Source organism: Equus quagga, unplaced genomic scaffold (assembly GCF_021613505.1).
Source record: "Equus quagga isolate Etosha38 unplaced genomic scaffold, UCLA_HA_Equagga_1.0 62709_RagTag, whole genome shotgun sequence".
Taxonomy (NCBI): Eukaryota; Metazoa; Chordata; class Mammalia; order Perissodactyla; family Equidae; genus Equus; species Equus quagga.
In genome coordinates, this window is record NW_025800363.1 from 1 (window position 1) to 18,516 (window position 18,516).

At 56.1% G+C, this 18,516-nt stretch overlaps 2 pseudogenes; one reads left to right on the plus strand and one right to left on the minus strand.

Annotated features, from left to right (window-relative positions):
- Positions 1 to 2,065: 2,065 nt before the first annotated feature.
- Positions 2,066 to 8,621, minus strand: LOC124234005 (leucine-rich repeat-containing protein 74B-like; annotated as a pseudogene).
- A 2,786-nt stretch (positions 8,622 to 11,407) lies between these two features.
- LOC124234006 (P2X purinoceptor 6-like) lies at positions 11,408 to 18,499 on the plus strand (annotated as a pseudogene).
- Positions 18,500 to 18,516: the final 17 nt, after the last annotated feature.

Genomic DNA, 18,516 nt, shown 5'->3' on the forward strand with positions numbered 1-18,516 from the left:
GATCCAGGTCTGGGAGGGTTGATTTCTGGTGAGGCCTCTCCTCCTGGCCCACAGAGGGCTGCCTTCTTGCTGTGCTCACATGGGCGAGGGGGAGAGAGCAAGCTTTCTGGTGCTTCTTCTGATAAGGATACTCATCCTCTCGGGTCAGGGCCCACCCTCATGACCTCATTTAACCTTGATTACTTCCTGTCTCCAAGTAGAGACACACTGGGAGTTAAAGCTTCAACACTTGAATTTGGGGGGGACAAAATTCAGTCTATAGCACCCTCCTTCCTCACAGCTTCAACTAGGCCACGGATGTGATGGAATTGTAGCCTGTATCACGTTGTGTTGTTAAGTACTATTTATATTTCTAATTCTAAAAGTAACACTTCCTTAGAATAGAAAGTGTGGAAAAGGCAGAAAAATACAAAGAAAATTAAAATACATAAACTCACAACCTAGAGATAAACATGATTAATATGCCAGGGGTTCTTTTGGTGTTTTGTGTGTGTGTGTGTATGTATATACATCCATACAATTTTTTACACAATTTGGATCAAACAGTGTGATTTTTTTTGGTAACAGCTTTAGTGAGATATAATTCACATACTATGCAACTCACCCATTTAAAGTGGTGGACAATCCAATGGTGTTTAGTACGTTCACAGAGTTGTGCAACCATCACAACCAGCAATTTTAGAACATTCTTACCATCTCCAAAGGAAACCCGTACCCTTTAGCTGCCAACATCCCATCCCTCCCACCTCCCCAGCCCTGGGCAGCCTCTAACCTGCTTTCTGTCTCTGTGGATTTGCCACTTCTGGACATTTTGTATAAACACAGTCTTACAATGTGGTCTTTTGTGACTGGCATCTTTCACTCGGCAGAAGATTTCAAGGTCCATCCATGTTGTGCAGGACACATTCCTCCTCCTAGACGATCCATTCCTGTAGTAACATGCGACTCCATTCTTTTCTCTTTTAAACAGCTTTATTCAGATAGAATTCACCTATTTAAAATACATAATTCAATTTCTTTTAGTATATACATAGAGGTGTGCAACAATTACCATAATCAATTGTAGAACATTTTCATCACCCCAAATTTCATTCCCTTTCATTGCTGAATCATATTCCAGTGTATGGGTGTACCACATTTTTTATCCATCCATCACTGGTGGACATTAGCACCTTGTGGGTATTATGAAGAAGGCTGCTGTGAACATCTGTGTACAAGTGTTGGCAGAGACATATGCTTTCATTTCTCTAGGAGCTGAATTGCTGGGTCATACAGTCAAACTCATGTTTACCCTTCTGAGGACCTTCCAGGCAAACCATGTGATTTTTTCTCTGAATTTTCTCACTTTACAAATCAAGTGCATTTTCACAATTCCTAAATGTTCTTTGAAATCTTGGCTTTAACGTTTGCAGAGATCAAAATCTTAGTTAACCAATCCTCTGTTATTTGGTATTTAGATTATTTCCAGTTTTCATATTATAAACAGCATTTCAGTGAACAACTTTAGGCATCAATCTTTTGCTGTATCTCTGGTTATTTCTGTAGAACTGATTAGTCAAACCATTGGATCAAAAGGCATAGGTTTTGCTGTATAATGATAAATTACCTTCCAAAAATGTTGTGTCAGTTTGCATTCTTGCAAGTTAAGGTTGGGAATGCCAGCTGCACACCACCTTATATTTTCATTGTCTCCTGAGGTCACCAGGCAGGGACTTTGGGCATCTTTGACCCAGTGCCCAGCTCAACATGCCCTCATCATACAAGTTCATGTTACACAAATGAGTGAGAGCAGTGGGAGGCCCAGGTTAGTGCAGGGACACTGGGGGCCAAGGAGGGTACAGGTATCTGTGTCATCGTGAAGGCCAGCTCTGTAGGACTTACCCCCCGTTGACATGGGGACTCAGTGCAGACTCAGGTGATAACAAGTCATGCGAGGTTGAGAACCTTCCACATGGAAGTTGAAGCGGTCGATGGAAGATGAGGAAGCCACACTCCATGGTCATTTAGGGGCAGAGGCTGGTGGGGACAGGCTAAAGGCTGGCAGCCACTCTGTTCTGTCCTCTACTCTGTGGGCAGCAGTCTTTCTGCAAAGCCCTGGAAGAGTGACCTTCACTGAGCTGGCAAGGTCATCAAACTCTCTACTCACCTGGATATCCTGAGGAGAGACCCAGGACCAGGCAGCACATTGTCACTTTCTGAGAACTTGACTTCTTTTACTCACACACACAGGGTGTCGAAGAAGCTCCTTAGGACAACTTCTCTCCTATGGATGACAATGTCATTACTCTCCAAACTATTAAAACAGAGAAGGGCAGGGGCTCAGGGGGCTTCTAGGGGCTGGTTACATAGGTCTGTGCTGTTTGTGAAAATTCACCAGGCTCTGCTGTTAATCCATGTGCACTTTGCAGCATAAATGTTGTTCCTCAAAAGGAAATGAATACCAGAGCAGTTGGAGGAAGAGAACAAGCCCTGAGTCTGTCTCTGCACAGGCCCTTTACGTAGGGTCTGTCATCTCATCCCGTCTCACAGTGACCCTGGCTGGAAGGTACTAGCCCCATTTCACACGGACACAAGGCTGAGTCCCAGAGAGGGTTTTACATGAACTGTAAGGATTCAGAAGGATTTCCCTTAAAGCTGAGGATACAATCTGAGCTAGGCAGATTAGACTAATGACAACAGTGAAGGAACAGGAAACAGAACATTGTATCTAGACTAGAGCTGATCTCTGCTTCAGATTCCAACATCCAATGTTGATAGATCAGGATTCGATCCCAGGTCTGTGGACTGAAACTCTATGGGGTTTCCATTATACTAACGCTTCTGACAATAAGTGCACATTGTATTGAATAAGCATGTACTGTTGTGGGACAATTTCACGTATTCCGTTTGTTTTAGAATGATGGAGTCCCGTGCTGAGCGGCCTTCTCAGAGCAGAGTGACGTGGTCAAGGCAAGCTCATCTCTGGCTGTGGAGCCGTAGAGATGAGACAGGGAGAAGAGAGAAGGAAACAAGGACGATCGACACCAGGTGTCCCGAGCCTGAGGGTAGGAGCTGTGAAGACAGCTCTCTGGAGAGGCTTTGACTCAGGTCTGGATTGAAGTGAATCAGGGTTGGAATAAGCAGTGATTTAGGACTGGACTTTCTTTTAATAATTCGTATTCGGGGTTCTCTCCTCAGTGTTTAACTGCCTTGGAAAAGAATGACATTTTTTCTACATTAAAAAGGCAAAGTTGAGCGACAGGGGTCCTGATCTCCCTCACAGCCACACAGTGACTCTTCCAGGACCACGATCCCCCTGCAGGCAGTGCGGGCAGGAGAGGGGCTGCCTTGCGAGTGCTGGACCTGCAAATCCAAACATCAGTGAACAGGGAGCATCGTGCCCCTGAGCCAGCTATTCTCTCTCAGCTGGTGAAGAACGCAAGCAGGGGTCTGAGGAGAGGCCAGGGCAGCACCCCAGTCAGGAGCAGGAGTGGGGCCACAGGGGCGTCAGGACGCGCATTCAGGCCTGGGCTGCAACATGGACTTGGCCGCGCCATACATCTGGGCAGGACACTGTAGGTATCCAATCCCCACTCTCTCCCTTAAAAGACGCCTCACAGAACTGCTGGGAGGACCGAGGTGAGTTTTAGGAAAAGCTCTCACAGAGAAATCCAGCAGTTCTGGGGCAGACACTGGGTAACCCTGCACAGACTGGAGAATCCCACAGCAGACACCTAAGAAACACACACATGACCCTGAGAGCAGCTGAGCCCAGGGAGGCCAGGATAGCAGCGTGAGAGGGAAGCAGGGACTCCTCATCTCTGCTGACATGGCTGAAGACAGCCCCACCACGTGACAAGTGTCTCCATGGGACAGAATGCCCTGGGTGAGGCTGCAGGGCCAGGAGATAAGAAGAGAGTGGATGCTGGCTGAGCGCCCACCCAGTGCCTGGCTCTGTGCAGGGGACAGAGATACAGACACACAAGACACTCCTGCCCATAAAAGGATCACCCACTGTGGGAGGAGAGGAAAAGGAACATCACAAAAATGCAGTGTGATGTGTGCAAGGAGAGAGTGTGCACCAGCTTTCCTGGGGGTAAAGGTCACATGGGGATAGAGCCCATGAGCTGAGCTCTGCAGGTGAGATGGGCGGAACTGGGCATTTTAGCAAGAAGAGCAGCAGGAGCAACACAGAAGGAGAAACTGCCCCATGTGCATGGAGACTTCCAGGCAGCTTGGAGTGAGAGGATGGATTTCAGAGTGGGAGGGAAGAGGAGGGTTGGCAGAGCCCAGATCCTGAGGGGGTGCTGTGAATGACACACTGAGAAGCCTGGATTCATCCAAAGGGGGCTGCTGACGGGTTTAAAGCAGGAGGGACAGGGGCACATTTCTGGGGTAGAAAGATCACCTGGGAACAGGTGGGCAGGAAGGGCCAGAGAGGAGGAAGTAGCAGGAGCCCAGGCCTGGAGGAGGGGAGTGAGAAGGAGGAGCAGGCAGCCTGAGCTCTCTGCAGGAGGTGAGATGGAATGGAGGAGAGAGATGAGGGCAAGAGGGGGACAAGCGCTGGGCCCAGCTTCTGATGGGAAGGAGGCCCCCAACTACCAAGTGGCAGCGCTTAGAGGGAGATGATGCATCCAGGTCAGACTCTCAGAATCCAGTGTCCCTATGGGCCATCTGGGGGACCATCCAGCAGGTGGCTGGAAATGGGGATCCAGAGCTTAAGAGAGAGGTCTGGGTTCCAGCCAAGGACAGGAGAGAGGTGAGCCTTAGGCTCCAGAGAGGGTGCTGCAGGGGGTCCATCTGCCAGCTGAGGGAGCTGAGGGCCAGGCAGGGCTGGATCCCCTGGAGCTGGTGGTACTGTCCTCTGAGCACATGCTGTTGGCGCAGTGGTCCCCATGGACCTGCTCCACCCTCTGTTGCACCCTACCTTCTGTGTCTTCTGCTCTCAGCCCTGCTCAGCAGCTCCTTCCCCACTGGTAATCCTGGAGGAAGGAACCCCTGCTGTGCACACAAGGCCTCAGGTAGTTCTGAGCCTGGGTTCCAGAAAGGCCAGAGGAAGAGCAGGGGATAAGGTGAAGGGGAAGTGAGGGTGCCCTGGCCATCACAGCAGAGCAGCTGTCCAGTGCGCTGAGGAGGAGGGAGGACAGCTGGGAGGGAAGGATGGAGGGGAGGAGTCTGCAGAAGTGCATGGGCCAGGCCAGAGGTGGATGAGTGATGGCAAAGGAAGAAGCGGTCACAAGAAAAATCCACGAGGCTCACTCCCCATTGGGGTTCTGGAACCTGGGCACACTGCTGCCACTGGGGTGGGGAGATGTGACAGAGGGGGGATCTGTGTGGACAGGCACAGGCAGGTCTGTGCTGGGGCCTCCCCCATCAGGCCAGCACTCCCAACAGAAGTCCTAAGTGTCTGGTTGACCCGGAGGCCCTGGCCCAGGCTCAGGGCTCCTGCTGCAGATGTGGTTGTTGCTGCAACAGAAAGACATGTGCATTGTACTGCCTTGTACACAGATCTCCCCAGGGTCCCAGCTGGAGGTGCTGGCACATCACTGGGTCAGGCTTCACACTCCAGCCTCCACACACCCTGGGGACCCTGGGCAGGTCAGTGAGTAAAAGCCAGATAACGACCCTGCGTCATCGGAGGCCCTCAGTGTTGAGAAGATCACCCAGCAAACACAGGTAGAGTGACCCCCCTCGTGGAGACCAGCTGCTGCTCCCTGGCCCTTGGAGCTCAGCACTTGCTCCTCCGTGTTCTGCTCCACCTGGCACCCTGTCCCTATCACAATGGCAACAGCTGTTCAGGAAAACCCCTCAGCTTCCTCCCCATATCCTCTTCCTCCTCCTCCTGCTGGACCTGAACTCCAGGCCTCAGCACCACTCTTGGCCACTGTCCTGTAGCCAGGCCCAGTTCTCTCTGACTCCTCAGACCCCAGCTCTGGCCTCGAATTTCAGCATCTCTCGGGACCTCCTCTGGCCTTGGCTCCTCTGATGGGGAGCAAAGGTGGGCAAGATTGCAGCAGGCAGGCCCTGCTCATTCTGGCAGCCATGACCTGTCGGGCCTCTGCCTCTTTCCTTCCCTCTGGCTTGCGACCCCTGCTCTGGGTCTCTGCCTGGGCCTGGAGGAGCTGCCCCCACACAGCAGGCCCCCAGCAGCCATGAGCTGAGCAGAGCATGTGAGCACCCACCCTGCACTAGGCTCTCTGAAGATGCTTCACACACACATGTGCGATTCCCAGCCCCCGCCTGTGCAGTGGGAATCATGAGTCCCAATGTTCAAATGATGAACTCGAGTGAGAAAGACTGAGCTGGGCGCTCTCAGATTGCAGCTCAGGCCCCATCATGGGTAGACTGTGGCAGGTGTGGGAATTAAAGTGATGAACAGCAGCAAGATCATGGAGCATCTGGTGCCGGGGTGGCTATGGGCCCTGAGACTGTCACAAAGGGGCACCCCGTGCCCCTCAACTCATCTTGAGTTCCTCCAACATGTTGTTGGTTTTAATGCCTCACCCTCGAGCAGAGGCTCCAGGATCTCCTAGGCCATTGTACGAGATGTCCAGGACACTCAGGAAGAAGTTTGCCTGGAATGCAAAAGAGAGAAGCCATGGGACCACATGTGATGGAGGAGAAAGTCAAGGGCCACAGCCTCAGAGCCCAAGAGGCCCAAGGTGCAAAGACTGTGAACTGAGTATGGAAGCACAGAGTCCAGGTTAGAGTCTGTAGTTTGGGTTGGAGTGACCATAGAGCTGAACCCCTGGGAGCCCAGTGGAGAGAGGGTGTGGATGTGAATGGGCCTGGGGGCTGCCACACAGCAGCAGACCCCAGAGACACAGAGATCAGGCCCCATGCTCAGTTGGTGGCCTCTCAAGGGCAGGGACCCTGAGTTACAGAGCAGCCCAGGGGTCTCCAGTGAAGGGCTGCTGGGGGCTGTGATGGGGAGAAGGGTGGAGCTTGTGGATGTGCTGGGAAGACAGAGCCTGGCCTGGCACCTTGTGGGCAGTAGCCCAGGTCAGCCCTTGTCACAGGGCAAGGCAGCGGCTACCCTTCCTTGAGGAGGATCACACAGGGAGCTGACACCAGGTGCACTGCAGGTGCCAGTGCCACCCTGGCAGGGGCTGGAGCCACCTATTCCCATGATCTACAAGCCACCACATCCAAGGGAGTAGGTGGGCCATGTGAGAGTGTGCTGGGACCCAAGGGTGCCAGGGTGTCATCTCAGGAAGCATCCGCCTAGGCCAAACATTGACCGTGTGTCACCTGACTGCACCATGTCCCCACCAGTTGAGAGTCTGTGATATCTGGGGAAGGATGTGTCAGTCAGCTTTGGACCGCCCATTAAGTGATATAAGAGTGGTCACAGGGAGATGGAACGTTGTTGTCATTAAGTGGAGCTAGGAACACTAAAGTCACCTAAAGAAATATTATTTAAGCTCTGCTTAAAAGATCCAAGGTTCATTTCTGAAGAACTGCCAAGACAGGGGCTGGCCCCTGGGAGTCCTGCCCCCGAAACACAGACCAGAGGGGCTGACAGGTGGGGGCCTCATACCTCCAGTCCCCTGGTGAAGACCATGGCTCCTGGGCCTCGAAGGTGATTCCAGCTCATGTTAAGCTTGGTGAGTCCTGTGTTTTCTGCCAGGGCTGGTCCAAGCGTCTCCCCTTTGGAAATACCCAGAGACCTTCTTATTCACTGTCTATTCCTTCAAAAAATGATACTGATGCCCAGTGTGTGCCAGGGTCCATGCTGGGTGTAAGGGTCATAGAATTGACCCCAACATAGGTCTGCCCTGCACTCAAGGATTTCACGTTTAATAGAGGAGACATAAATACTAATTAGTGGACTGTGAGCTATTCTAGATTACAAACAGGGAGGTGTGAGAACAGAGTGGGCATTAACCCTGCCTGAGAGTGTCAGGAAAGTGAGGAGAGAGGAGATAAACTTGAAGACAGAGGGACTCCCCATGCAGGTATGCACACACAGTTGAGAGCAGACACAGGAAAGAGCAAGTGTGTGGAGGCTAAGGGAGCACGGGGCACTGGTGGAAATGCACCAAGGCCTGGCACTGGTGGTGGGTGAGGCAAAGCCAGTGAAATGAGGTAGGAGCGATGGGCATTTGAAAGATGCTGAGAGCCTGGAATACTAGAGCAAAGGCACTTGTGCAGAACCCTATCAGTAGTGAGGAGGTAGGTAGGGCTTTAAGAAATGACAAGGCTGGACTCCTTAGTGGTGGATGTAGAAGATGGACTGGGGTCGGCAGGGACAGAGACAAGAGGCCAGGCAACTGTTGGGAGGCTTGTGCCATAGTGTATAGGCAAGAAGTGACCAGGCCAGTGCTGCTGTGGTGGAGAGGAAGCAGGGGTGGTAGAGAAAGGAAAGTGGGGCCCGTGTGGGGTTAAGAAACCCTGACAGATATTCAGCATGTAAACTGGGCAGGAGCCCCACCCAGCTCCCCACTCTGTCCACACTCAGCAGTCTGGCCTGCGTCCAGTTCTCAAAAGTGCAGGGACAAACATGCCCCCGGGCTGTCCCCCTGTGTGGAACTGTTGACTCCCTTCTCCACCTGGCAAACAGATCCTCCTCCTTCTCACCTGGGGTCACAATGTCAGGAAGCCTTGCCCGCCTGCCTGGGCTGGGCAGCCTCGGGCCCCATGTCCACTGTGCTTCCCTCCTCCCAGGCTCTGGCCATCAAACCTCTCTCTGCCTGGCCAGTCTCTCCCATCAGCCCAGGGGTCCTCAGGGACCTGAATTTGACCCCTCTCCATGGTTCCAGCACCCAGCACAGGTCTGGGAAGGCTGGTCTTAAGAAACGCACAGAGGAAAACAGATGCGCTGACTGGGCAGAGTGCTCAGCCAGCCCGCGGGGCCTGACGCTCCTGGGCGGCACTTTCAGTGCCGCAGAGAGCTCCCTGCAGGAGGGGCGGCTCCTGCGTGGCATCCCTGAGAACAGCGTGCAGACTCCAGGCACACCGCCGGGTCTGAGCCCCAGGCTCCCAGATGCGGGGACTTCCCCTTTCTCAGACCCTTCCAGTCTGGGTGGAGAGGACAGTGGTCTCCCACTGTGTAGGGAAGCCCCTTCCTTGCTGAGCAGCTGGAGGGTGAGAAGGTTCTTCTACAGGCAGGAGTCGGCCTCCTGTGGTTGTCCAGGCTTGGTCTTCATGGCCCCTGCAGCCACCCTATGTGGCAGGTGCCACAATCACCATGGGTCAGATGGGGAGACTGGACCCAAGCTCCTCCACCTCCAGGGGGTCAGGCCCACCCACAGAGCCCCACTTGGGGAAACAAGATGGCCCTGCGGAGTCTGTCCTTCTCCAGGCTGGAGACCACCCCTCCCGTGTTTGTGCAGCCTTCACAGGCCTCAGCCTCCAGCCCCTCCCTCCTGGCCACCTCTCTGGTGCCTGCCCTCTGACCATGCAGCCCAGAGGGACACCTGCACTTGGTTTGTGGAAAGTGTGAAATGAGCTTCTCTCGTAATTTCACTGACTTCCCATGGCAATTTTCTTAGAAGGTAAACTGGCTCTCTGGCAGTCAGATCCCAGGGCTGATTCCCACAGGCTGGTGCCACCCCACATCCTCTAAGCAGTTTGAGACAGAGCAGTGACTCCCAGACTTTCTCAATCAGACAAATCTCCTGGGACACCTGCTAAAATGTGGGTGCACGGGCATCCCCACCAGGAGTCTGGTTCAGCAGGGCCAAGGCCCAGGAATCTGTACTCCTAATCCAGGACCCCAGGTAATTCTTATAATTGATTGGAGCAGTTGAGGACAGGCAGGTAGAACTGCATGTACCTTGAAAAGCAGACAGCGCATGCAAAGGCCCTGGAGCATGAGAGAAAGTGGTGAGATCAAGGAATCCCACTGATGTCTTCTACAGACTCAGAATAAAATCTTCATGCCTTTTGCCATGACTTGTAGCCCTGCAGCCCCCTGTGGCCTCTCCACCCCACAGCCTGGCTGCTCTCCCCTGGCCCAATAGCTGAGTCACACTGGTGTCTGTCAGTCTGAGAAACAGGCCTGTGTGTTCACTGTTCCTCTGCTTGGGGATTTTTGCATCAATGTTCATCAGTGATACGGGCCAGTAATTTTCTTGTTTTGTGTTGTCCTTTTCTGATTTTGGTATCAGGGTAACGTTGGCTTCATAGATTGATCTAGGAAGCTTCCCCTCCTCTTCAATTTTTTGGAAGAGTTTGAGAAGAACAGGTATTAAATCTTCTTGGAGTGTTTGGCAGAATTCACCAGGGAAGCCATCTTTAGTTTTTGCTTGTCTGGAAACTCTATCTCTCCTTCCATTCTGAATGATAACCTTGCCTGGTAGAGTATTTTGGCCTGTAGGTTTTTTCCTTTCAGCACTTTAAATATATCATGCCACTCCCTTCTAGCCTGTCAGGCTTCAGCTGAGAAGTCAGCTGATAGCCTTATGGGGTTTCCTTTGTATGTTACTCCTAGCCTGTCTCTTGCAGCTTTTAGGATTCTCTTTATCTTGAATCTTGAATCTTGATATTTTAATTATAATGCATTTTGGTGTGGGCTTCTTTGGGTTTATCTCGTTTGATGCTCTCTGTGCTTCCCCTACCTGGATGTCTGTTTCTTCCTTACGCCCAGGGCAGTGAGGGGGTTACAACTGAGCCCAGGGCTGGGGTGGGGCTGGACCCTGCCCCGAGTGTCCCTTTAATGCTGCTGGCCTGGCCTGGCCTGGCCTGGGCCCCTGCTTTGCCTCCTGTTCAGCTGGGGCTGCAGCTGCTGTGCTGACTCCTGCTCCCAGCAGCCAGCAGGAGCTGAGAGCAGGGGCTCCCCAGGGGCCGGGACAGGCTGGGGGCTTCTGGATTACAAAACTGAGAAGTAGGTGATGACCAGGAAGTGGTGGGCGGGCACCCTGCAGAGGCTGCTGCAGCTCGGGGTCCTGGTCTGCATGGTGGGTGAGAGAATGGCTCCTGGGTGGGTTGGCTGGAGGGACCCTGACTGGTCCTGCTGGGCTGAGGGTTGGGGGTCTGACTCTTCAGGGGCTGGGCTGGGGTGGTGGAGGGGGCATGTTGGAACAGGGTAGGGGCAGAAGGAAGGATCTCCATCTGTCTAGAGGCCAGCAGGGACAAGAGCGAGCCATGTGCTTATGTCCTCCTGTGCGCCCACCGGCCCCCTTTCCTGGGCCTTGTCCCCAGCCCTGTGCTGGGCTCTGGGCACAGAGCAGGATGGTCTTGCCCTTCCAGGAGGCCCTGGGAGGGCAGGAGGTAGTCCCTGACCCCTGTGAGAGCTGCAGCCCTAAGGCCCCTGAGAAAGGCCACCAGCTGTGCTGGGTCACGGGAGCCTTTGAGGAGGAGCTGGTGTGGCCGGGGCAGGGGAGGGGGAGGACTGGTGAGGGAGGAGGTGGGCAGCTCAGTCTGAGCACATGGCTGTCCGATGCATCACCAGAACATCTGGCCTGTGCAGGGTGTTTGGGTGGAAATGAGGCTGGAGAAGAGGCAGGGCCTGAACGCTGTGCTGGAGCCTATAGGGTGTGTAGGGGCTGAGTGGGTGGGGCCAGCTCTGCTGCTGCTCATCATGTGCGGGGGACATGCCACACTGCCCATCGCCTCCTCCTCAGGTGGGCCCTCCTCTCCAAAAAAGGCTACAAGGAGCAGGCCCTGGACCCCCAGGTTTCTGTCATCACCAAACTCAAAGGGGTTTCTGTGACCCAGATCTAGGAGCTGGGGAACTGGCTGCGGGACATGGTGACTTTGTGAAGCCACAAAAGGTGGGTGTCTGGGTGCTGCTGCCAGGCACTGACCTTCTGACCTCCCCACCCCCGCAGTGAGTGTGTGAAAGAGGGGATGTGATGCCAGAGGGGGTGCTGGTGCTGTCACAGGGCCGGGCTCAGGAAGGGCCTGACCAAGGAGTGGCCCTGGACAGGCTCTCGGGGATGTGTAAGAGGTTTCCAGGTGGACAGTGGGATGGCTCAGGAAGCCTGGCCAGAGGGACTGCATTTACAAAGGGGCATCCAGAAGAGTGGAGGGTCTGAAGGCTCAAGGCTTGAGCTTGAGGGAGGGGTGGGGGCAGGGGGCAGGGCCTGGAGCTCCTGAATGCTCCCTCCCTGCCCTGGGCCCTGTGGGCTGGCTCCTCTGCCGGCCCCATGCTGCCTTGCGGCTCCTCCTCGCTCCACCCAGATCCTCCACAGCCCCGTTTCCTCTGTTCTGCTGATGCCCACACTGTACCCCAGGGACACCTGCCCCAGCATAGCTGCCTCCTGGTGCACACCCGCCTCATCCAAGGAAGCCCTCTCCCTCTCCCAGGGGGGCCTCTTTTCATCCAATGAGGCCATGATGTCCCCAGTGCCAAAGCTGGACCCAGCTCCACAACTCCCTACCCCTCCTTCCTGTCCATTCCATCTGTGACGGTTTCCCTGCTGCCCCCGCTGTCCCTGTGGTCTTCCTGTGGCCCCAGGTGCACTCCACGCAGAGGCCAGGCTGAGCTTTCACTGGTGATACCATCAGAGCCTGCCAGCCCTTAGTTTCCACGCTTGGATGGATCCCTCTTCAGAATGGTGGCCACCAAGTCCCTGTGTCCTTCTTGCCACGCTGGTGCTTTGTTCCTCCTGCTGCCTCTGAGCCATGGGTCCTGGACAGTGGCGTCCACCCTCTGCCTGGCAGAGCCATGTCTGTGCCAGTGCCGGATGCTTGAGGGTGCTTCCTCTCCGGGGTCTGGGACTCCCAGAGAGCTCGCCCCTGCCCCCTCCTGGCTGATGCCCAGAACTCTGTGACCCTGTGCAGGCACTAATGTCCCTGTTTACAGCAGAATAGGCCAGGAAGGAACTGTCCCCTACTGGGGACAGAACTGTCGGGAGGGAAGGAGTCTCTCTCTGCCTTGGGAGACAGCGCAGCTCCCCTATCTGGCTGGGGGCTGCTCGCCCTCCCCCTCTGACCACTTCCTTTTATCTGCACCCTCCAGCTTTCCCATGCACCCCAAACTCAGGGAACCTGGGGAGGGGCTGGTCCTGGTAGACTGCAGGGCTGGGTCATGCAGGGGAGACACCTCTTGGCCGAAGACAGCTCTGCTCTCTCACCACCTCAGCCCCCTCCATCCCACTGGGGAACTATTGGTCTTTTGAGGACTGTCCTGAAGTGTGAGACAGGGACACACACCTCAGTCACTGTGGGCCCTATCTTCCAGTGCCTCCACTGGGATGGGGTTCAGGGGCCCGGGCTGGAACCCTGCATGTGTTGGCCCAGTGGTACCTCTGCGTCTCTTCTTTCTGCAAGCATCCCCCTGCCCACTCTCTTCCCAGGCCCTGTGGGGATTAGAGGCCTGGAGTTTGTCTCGTGTTTTCAAGGCATAAAAACAGGCCACTGTATGGTGTTCAATGGAACCCACAGGACCTGTGATATCCAGGGCTCGTGCCCTGTGGAGAGTGACACTGTGCATGTGTAAGTCTCTCCAACACCCAGGGCAGGATACCAGGACCAGCAGAGCCTGCCCCTTACCTCCCCCCACTTGTAGGAAGCCCCTGCTGGTCCAAGCTGAGAACTTCACCTTGTTCATCAGAAACACTGTCACCTTCAGCAAGTTCAATCTCACCAAGTCAGCGTGTGGGTCCTGGCTGGCCCCAGGTCCTCCATGTTCCCTCCTTGCCCAATCGCCCAGGTGCACCCCTTCTCAGGTCAAATGCCTTTGAGACCTGAGACAACACCTATTTTAAGCAATGCCATTATGATCCATGATCAGCCCTATTGTCCTGTGTTCCACATCGGGGGCCTTGTGGCCATGGCTTTGAGGACCTGCAGTTGCTGGTGGGTCAGTGGGGGCAGGGACCTGGGGGGGCTCAAGGAGAGGGTCCTGGGCCCGCGTGCTGGTGGAGCAGTGATACGCTGTGTGCAGGGCAGTGCTGTGACACGCACGTCCACTGGGATTGTGACCTGGATGCCGGGGGCTCCGACTGCCGGCCCCATGACTCCTTCCAGCTGCAGGAGAGGAGCTCCAACTTCAGGTGTGGCCCCACTGCCCGGCCACTGCTCCTCAGCCAGGTCCTCCCCTACCCATCCTCCTGTGGCAGCCAGGACAGACCACAACCTGGCCCATCCCTCTGGACACTCTGCTGTGTGTGAGGGGGTCTCAGGGCAGGAGGAGGTCTCTCAGCTCCAGGTCCCCCAGCACAGGCTCCATTCAGCCTCCCTCCTGAGCCCTTTGGCCTCCACCCATCTGTCCCCACACCCTGCTGCAGCTGGGACCCCTCACCCCAGCCCCTCCTCCACTCCACCCTGCCTCCAGCACCTCCCTCCATGGCACAGGGGCTTTCTCTTTACTTTTCCCTTAAGGTTTTATCTGAAAAATTTCAAAGATCTAAAGAAAACTTCAAAGATTAGTCCCATGAAAACCCATTATAACCTTCATCTGGATTCACAATGTGTTTTTTTCCTTTAATTCTGCTCCATTTCCTTTCTCTTTTCCTCTCTAGAGAGAATTGTGTATATTTAGATTGATTTCACAGGAAACCATTGGAAAGTAATTGACAGATATCCGGATACTCACGCCTCTCAATGCTGTCTTGAGACTGAGGACCTTCCCCAGGTGACTGCTGTACTCTTGTCACACTCAGGAAATGTAACATTGGAAGATAAATCTAATATTTAAATTTCCTCAGCTGTGCCAGTAATAGTTCTCAATCTTTTATTTTCCAACCCTACAGGCACTCAAGCCTCTTGCGTTGCATGTATTGTCATGTCTTTGAGTCTCCTAAGCACACCTGTCCCATCCTTCTGCCCCCTCATGTCACCTCGTCACTCTCACACAGACGTGCACACAGCCACCAGACCTGGAAGTGATGCCCCATGACACTGCCCCCTGGGCCCTCCTGGCCTGGCTTCCCCTGCCCACCAGCCCTTCACAACATTGTGAGACTGCACCTGCTCACACCCTGCTCCCCTCCCCTCTGCGCTCTCCCTGCCCTCCGTCTCTGCCTAGAGCTACTTCCTGAGCCCTGGGAATCCAGCCTGAGGGGTTCCTGGCAGGAAGTCTTCCCTGGTTCCCCAGGAAAGTGAGTGCCCCTCTCTGGACCCCACAGCCCCAGGCCTGCCCCACCTCCCCCACCCCCACTGCCTGTGTCTGTTTAGGGACACTTCTGTCCCTGCCCCCTCAGCAGGCAGGGAGCTTCTGAGAGGCAGGTCCCAGCTTGCTTGTCCCCTGTGTCCCCAGCAGTGACACAGGGCTAAGACCCAGGACTCAGGATGGGTGGATGGAGTCAGTGGATGAGTAAGATGAGGCCTGTGAGGGCCAGGCCACCCAGGAGTGGGCAGAGCAGCCACTGGACTCTCTCCTGCCCCAGGACAGCCACTCACTGAGGGGAGGCCTCAGGTGTGGAGGTCCGGAGCCTGCTCAGCTCTACGGGATCCACTTCGACATCCTCGTCACTGGGCAGGTATGGACTCATCTGGGCGGGTGGGGTTGGACAGGGGTGAGGGGAGGGAGGGGGTGACAGCCACAGGCAGAGAGGATCAGGTCAGGTCTCTCTCAGGCAGGGAAGTTTGGGCTCATCCCCACAACCCTCACTCTGGGCACTGGAGCGGCCCGGCTGGGTGTGGTGAGTCTGGCCAAAGAGGCTCCCTCTGGCTGCTGGCAAGCATGTGCCCCCCAATTGCACTCCTGAGCCCCCTGGGCTGACACTGAGTCTCAGGGTGAGAGCTGGGGAGGTGGTGGGATGGCAGGTTGGGGTCCTGGCTGTGTGTCTGCCCTGCCTCTCCCAGATCACCCCCTTCTGTGACCTGCTGCTGTTGTACATGGATGGAGAAGCCCATTTCTACTGGAGGACCAAGCATGAGGAGGGGGCTGCGGGCCTGCCTGACCCTGGGCTACAATTTGGCAGATGGTGGCTGGAGCACCGCCCTGCTGTCCTCATCTGCAGACAAAGGCCCCTAAGAGGACTGCCAATGCCAAGCAGACAAGTGGTTTCCTGACCCCCCACATCTGGCTGTCCAGGTGCCTTAGAGGGGGCCCAGAACCTACCCCAATTGCTGCTGCTGGGAGCTGGACCCGTCACCAGGGTGGGCCTGGTACCCACTCACAGGCCCGTTCCTGAGGGCTGTAGCCCTTCTCTGCTGGTTGGGTGTTGCGGGGTGGGAAGAGTGGAGTCCCTGCCTTGGGGACTCATGGATGAAGCCCTGGCAGGCCCAGGGCAGGGGTTGGGGGAGAATTCCACCCTTCAGCTCCCAGGTAGCCTGTCCATCCCCCAACTCCAGCCTGGGCGGGTGCTGCCTGGGGACCACAGAAGCCAGTTTCCTGTAGAGACTGCAGGGAACAGACGCAGGGCCCTGGTCCAGTGGGGCTCCGGCTGGGGCTGGGGCTGGAGACGCTCTCCCAGACTCTGTCTCCAGTGTTCCCAGCAGCTCCCTGCTCACCAGCTGTCCACCACACTGGCTGTGGTCACCTCCGGCCCTGCCTGGCTCCCAGCCCTCCTCCCCCAGCCAGCACCCCCCTCACAGGGAGAGCCCTTGCCCTCTCAACTGCCCCACACTGGGGTCTGTGCAGCCAGAGTCCAAGGCCAGGGAGAAGGCAGCCTGACAGGAGGAGCTGTGGCAGCTGCTCTGTGCTGGGTTCCCAGGGCAGGGCCCCTCCCAGCTCTGGGCCTCATCCATGGAGTGAGGAGAGTGGTGGGCAGACGCTCTGACCCCCTAGGACCCCAGGCAAGGATAAAGGACCCTCTTGGGCCCATACCTGCTCAGCTGATGAGCACCAGCCCCTTCCTGGTGGCAGCCCTCAGGCTGTGGAGGGCTGGGATGGGGGAGCGGGGAGGGGCTGAGTTGGTGGGCATGGGGTCCTTTGGGACCTTATATATGTCTTCTTGGTGACACCAGCTCAATGCCCTGGAACCCGCTCACCAGGCTCCTGGGAGCCATGGGGTAGGGGCTGAATATCGGGACACATATGTCACTGCTGCCCAAGGTCACACTGAGAATGTGTCTAGGCAGCTGCCCACCCCAGCCCGAGGCAACTGCACGAGGACCATGCTCTGGCCAAGACCCCACGTAGAGCCCAGGGGCTGGAGAGAATGTCCCTAACAGAGGACATGGAGCCCCAGCAGGCTGGCCTGGTTCAGGCTCTGGAAACCCCCTGGGGGCCTGAGTCCTGCCTGCTGGAGAATTTCCCCATGTCCCAGGCCCATGGTCAGGAGAGGAGAGACGATGCTGCAGGAGCCAAGCCCTCTCTGGGTCCCAAGGAGGGGTTTGAGGTAGCCACCCCAGGGAGAAAAGGGGCTGCCTCCTCTTTGGTCCCTGGTGAGCAGGACCATGCTGGCAGCTTGCTGGTGGAGAGACATGGGCCAGGCTGGGGAGGGAAGGCCTGGGGCTCAGTCTGGGCAGGATCTGGATCATCTGGCAGCTGGAGCCTCAGCAAAGCCTTGGGGTCCCTGCTGCCTCTCACCCCCAGGGCAGTGTCCATGTGAGGCGGGGTCAGAATGGCTGGGGTGAGAGATCACAGCCCTGAGGCCTGGTTATTGGAGTGGGGTCACGTGTCCCTGGTTGTCCTTGGGGCCCAGAGAAAGTGATGTTGAGGCTGCAGAGAGTCGAGAAATAAAGATGCCAAAGCCAGCAGCTTCCTGTGTGGTCCTCACAGGCAGGAACGGGGAGAGGGAGGCATCTATGGTAGATAGAGTACGGCCTTGGGGAGACCACAGTGGGTGCAGGGTGGGCCCAGGGAGCCCCAAACATGGGGCCTCACAGCCACCAGGTGAGCTGAGCATCCCTGGAGCAGGCCCAGGCACTTGTGCATCCACCTGCCTGCGTGTGTCCCATCCCAAGCCTTTGTCACAAAGCCCTGAGGGGGCAGCAGGGAGAGAGGCCACTAGAAGCTGTGGGCAGCCCTGGGCTGGGAAACAGCTGCTGCCTCAGTCTGCACGTGGGTGCACATCCAGAGGACCATGTGGGCCATGTGGGCCTGTGCCTGAGAGATGTGTGTGCCTGGGCAGGGGGCCTCTCCATCCGGGGCAGGCATCAGGACATGTCCTGCTCTCTGGGAGCCCTGGGAAACCGAGGGAACCCCAGACTCCACTGCCCTTTCTAGGTGGCCTCCTGGGTTCCAGGCTCTGCTCTCTCTATCTTCCCCTGAGGGGACAAGAGAGGAGACTCGGAGGCACCTGGCCCCATCCTTTCAGGGACCCCTCTGTGCCTGGTGTGTGTAGCTCCCCTCTGAGCTGGGCAGAGGGCACTGGCCTGAGGGCAGGACACTGGGACCCAGGCCTGGCCATCTCACTGACTCAGGGCTGGCACCTTCCCCATAGATAAGCTCAGCGACTTTGCTGTGGATTGAGGACAGTCATCTGGTTCCTGGGTGCAGGTGAGGACAGTACCACAAAGAACACCACAGTAGACACAGCGGCAGGCCACATGGCCGGCTGAGCAGTTATTATTGTGGATTCCTGGGAGTCAAGCCTCTTTTCTGTCCGCCCTACTTTACCTGCCCAGGTATCTGGAGTTGGTCATAAACTGGAAGGTGCTGGGCAGAGTCCACCACACCAGCGCTGGCCACGGCCCACTCCTGAAGACTCAAAGCTCGGCACCTGGGCTGAGGTCCTGAGGACCCCCTGGCATGCG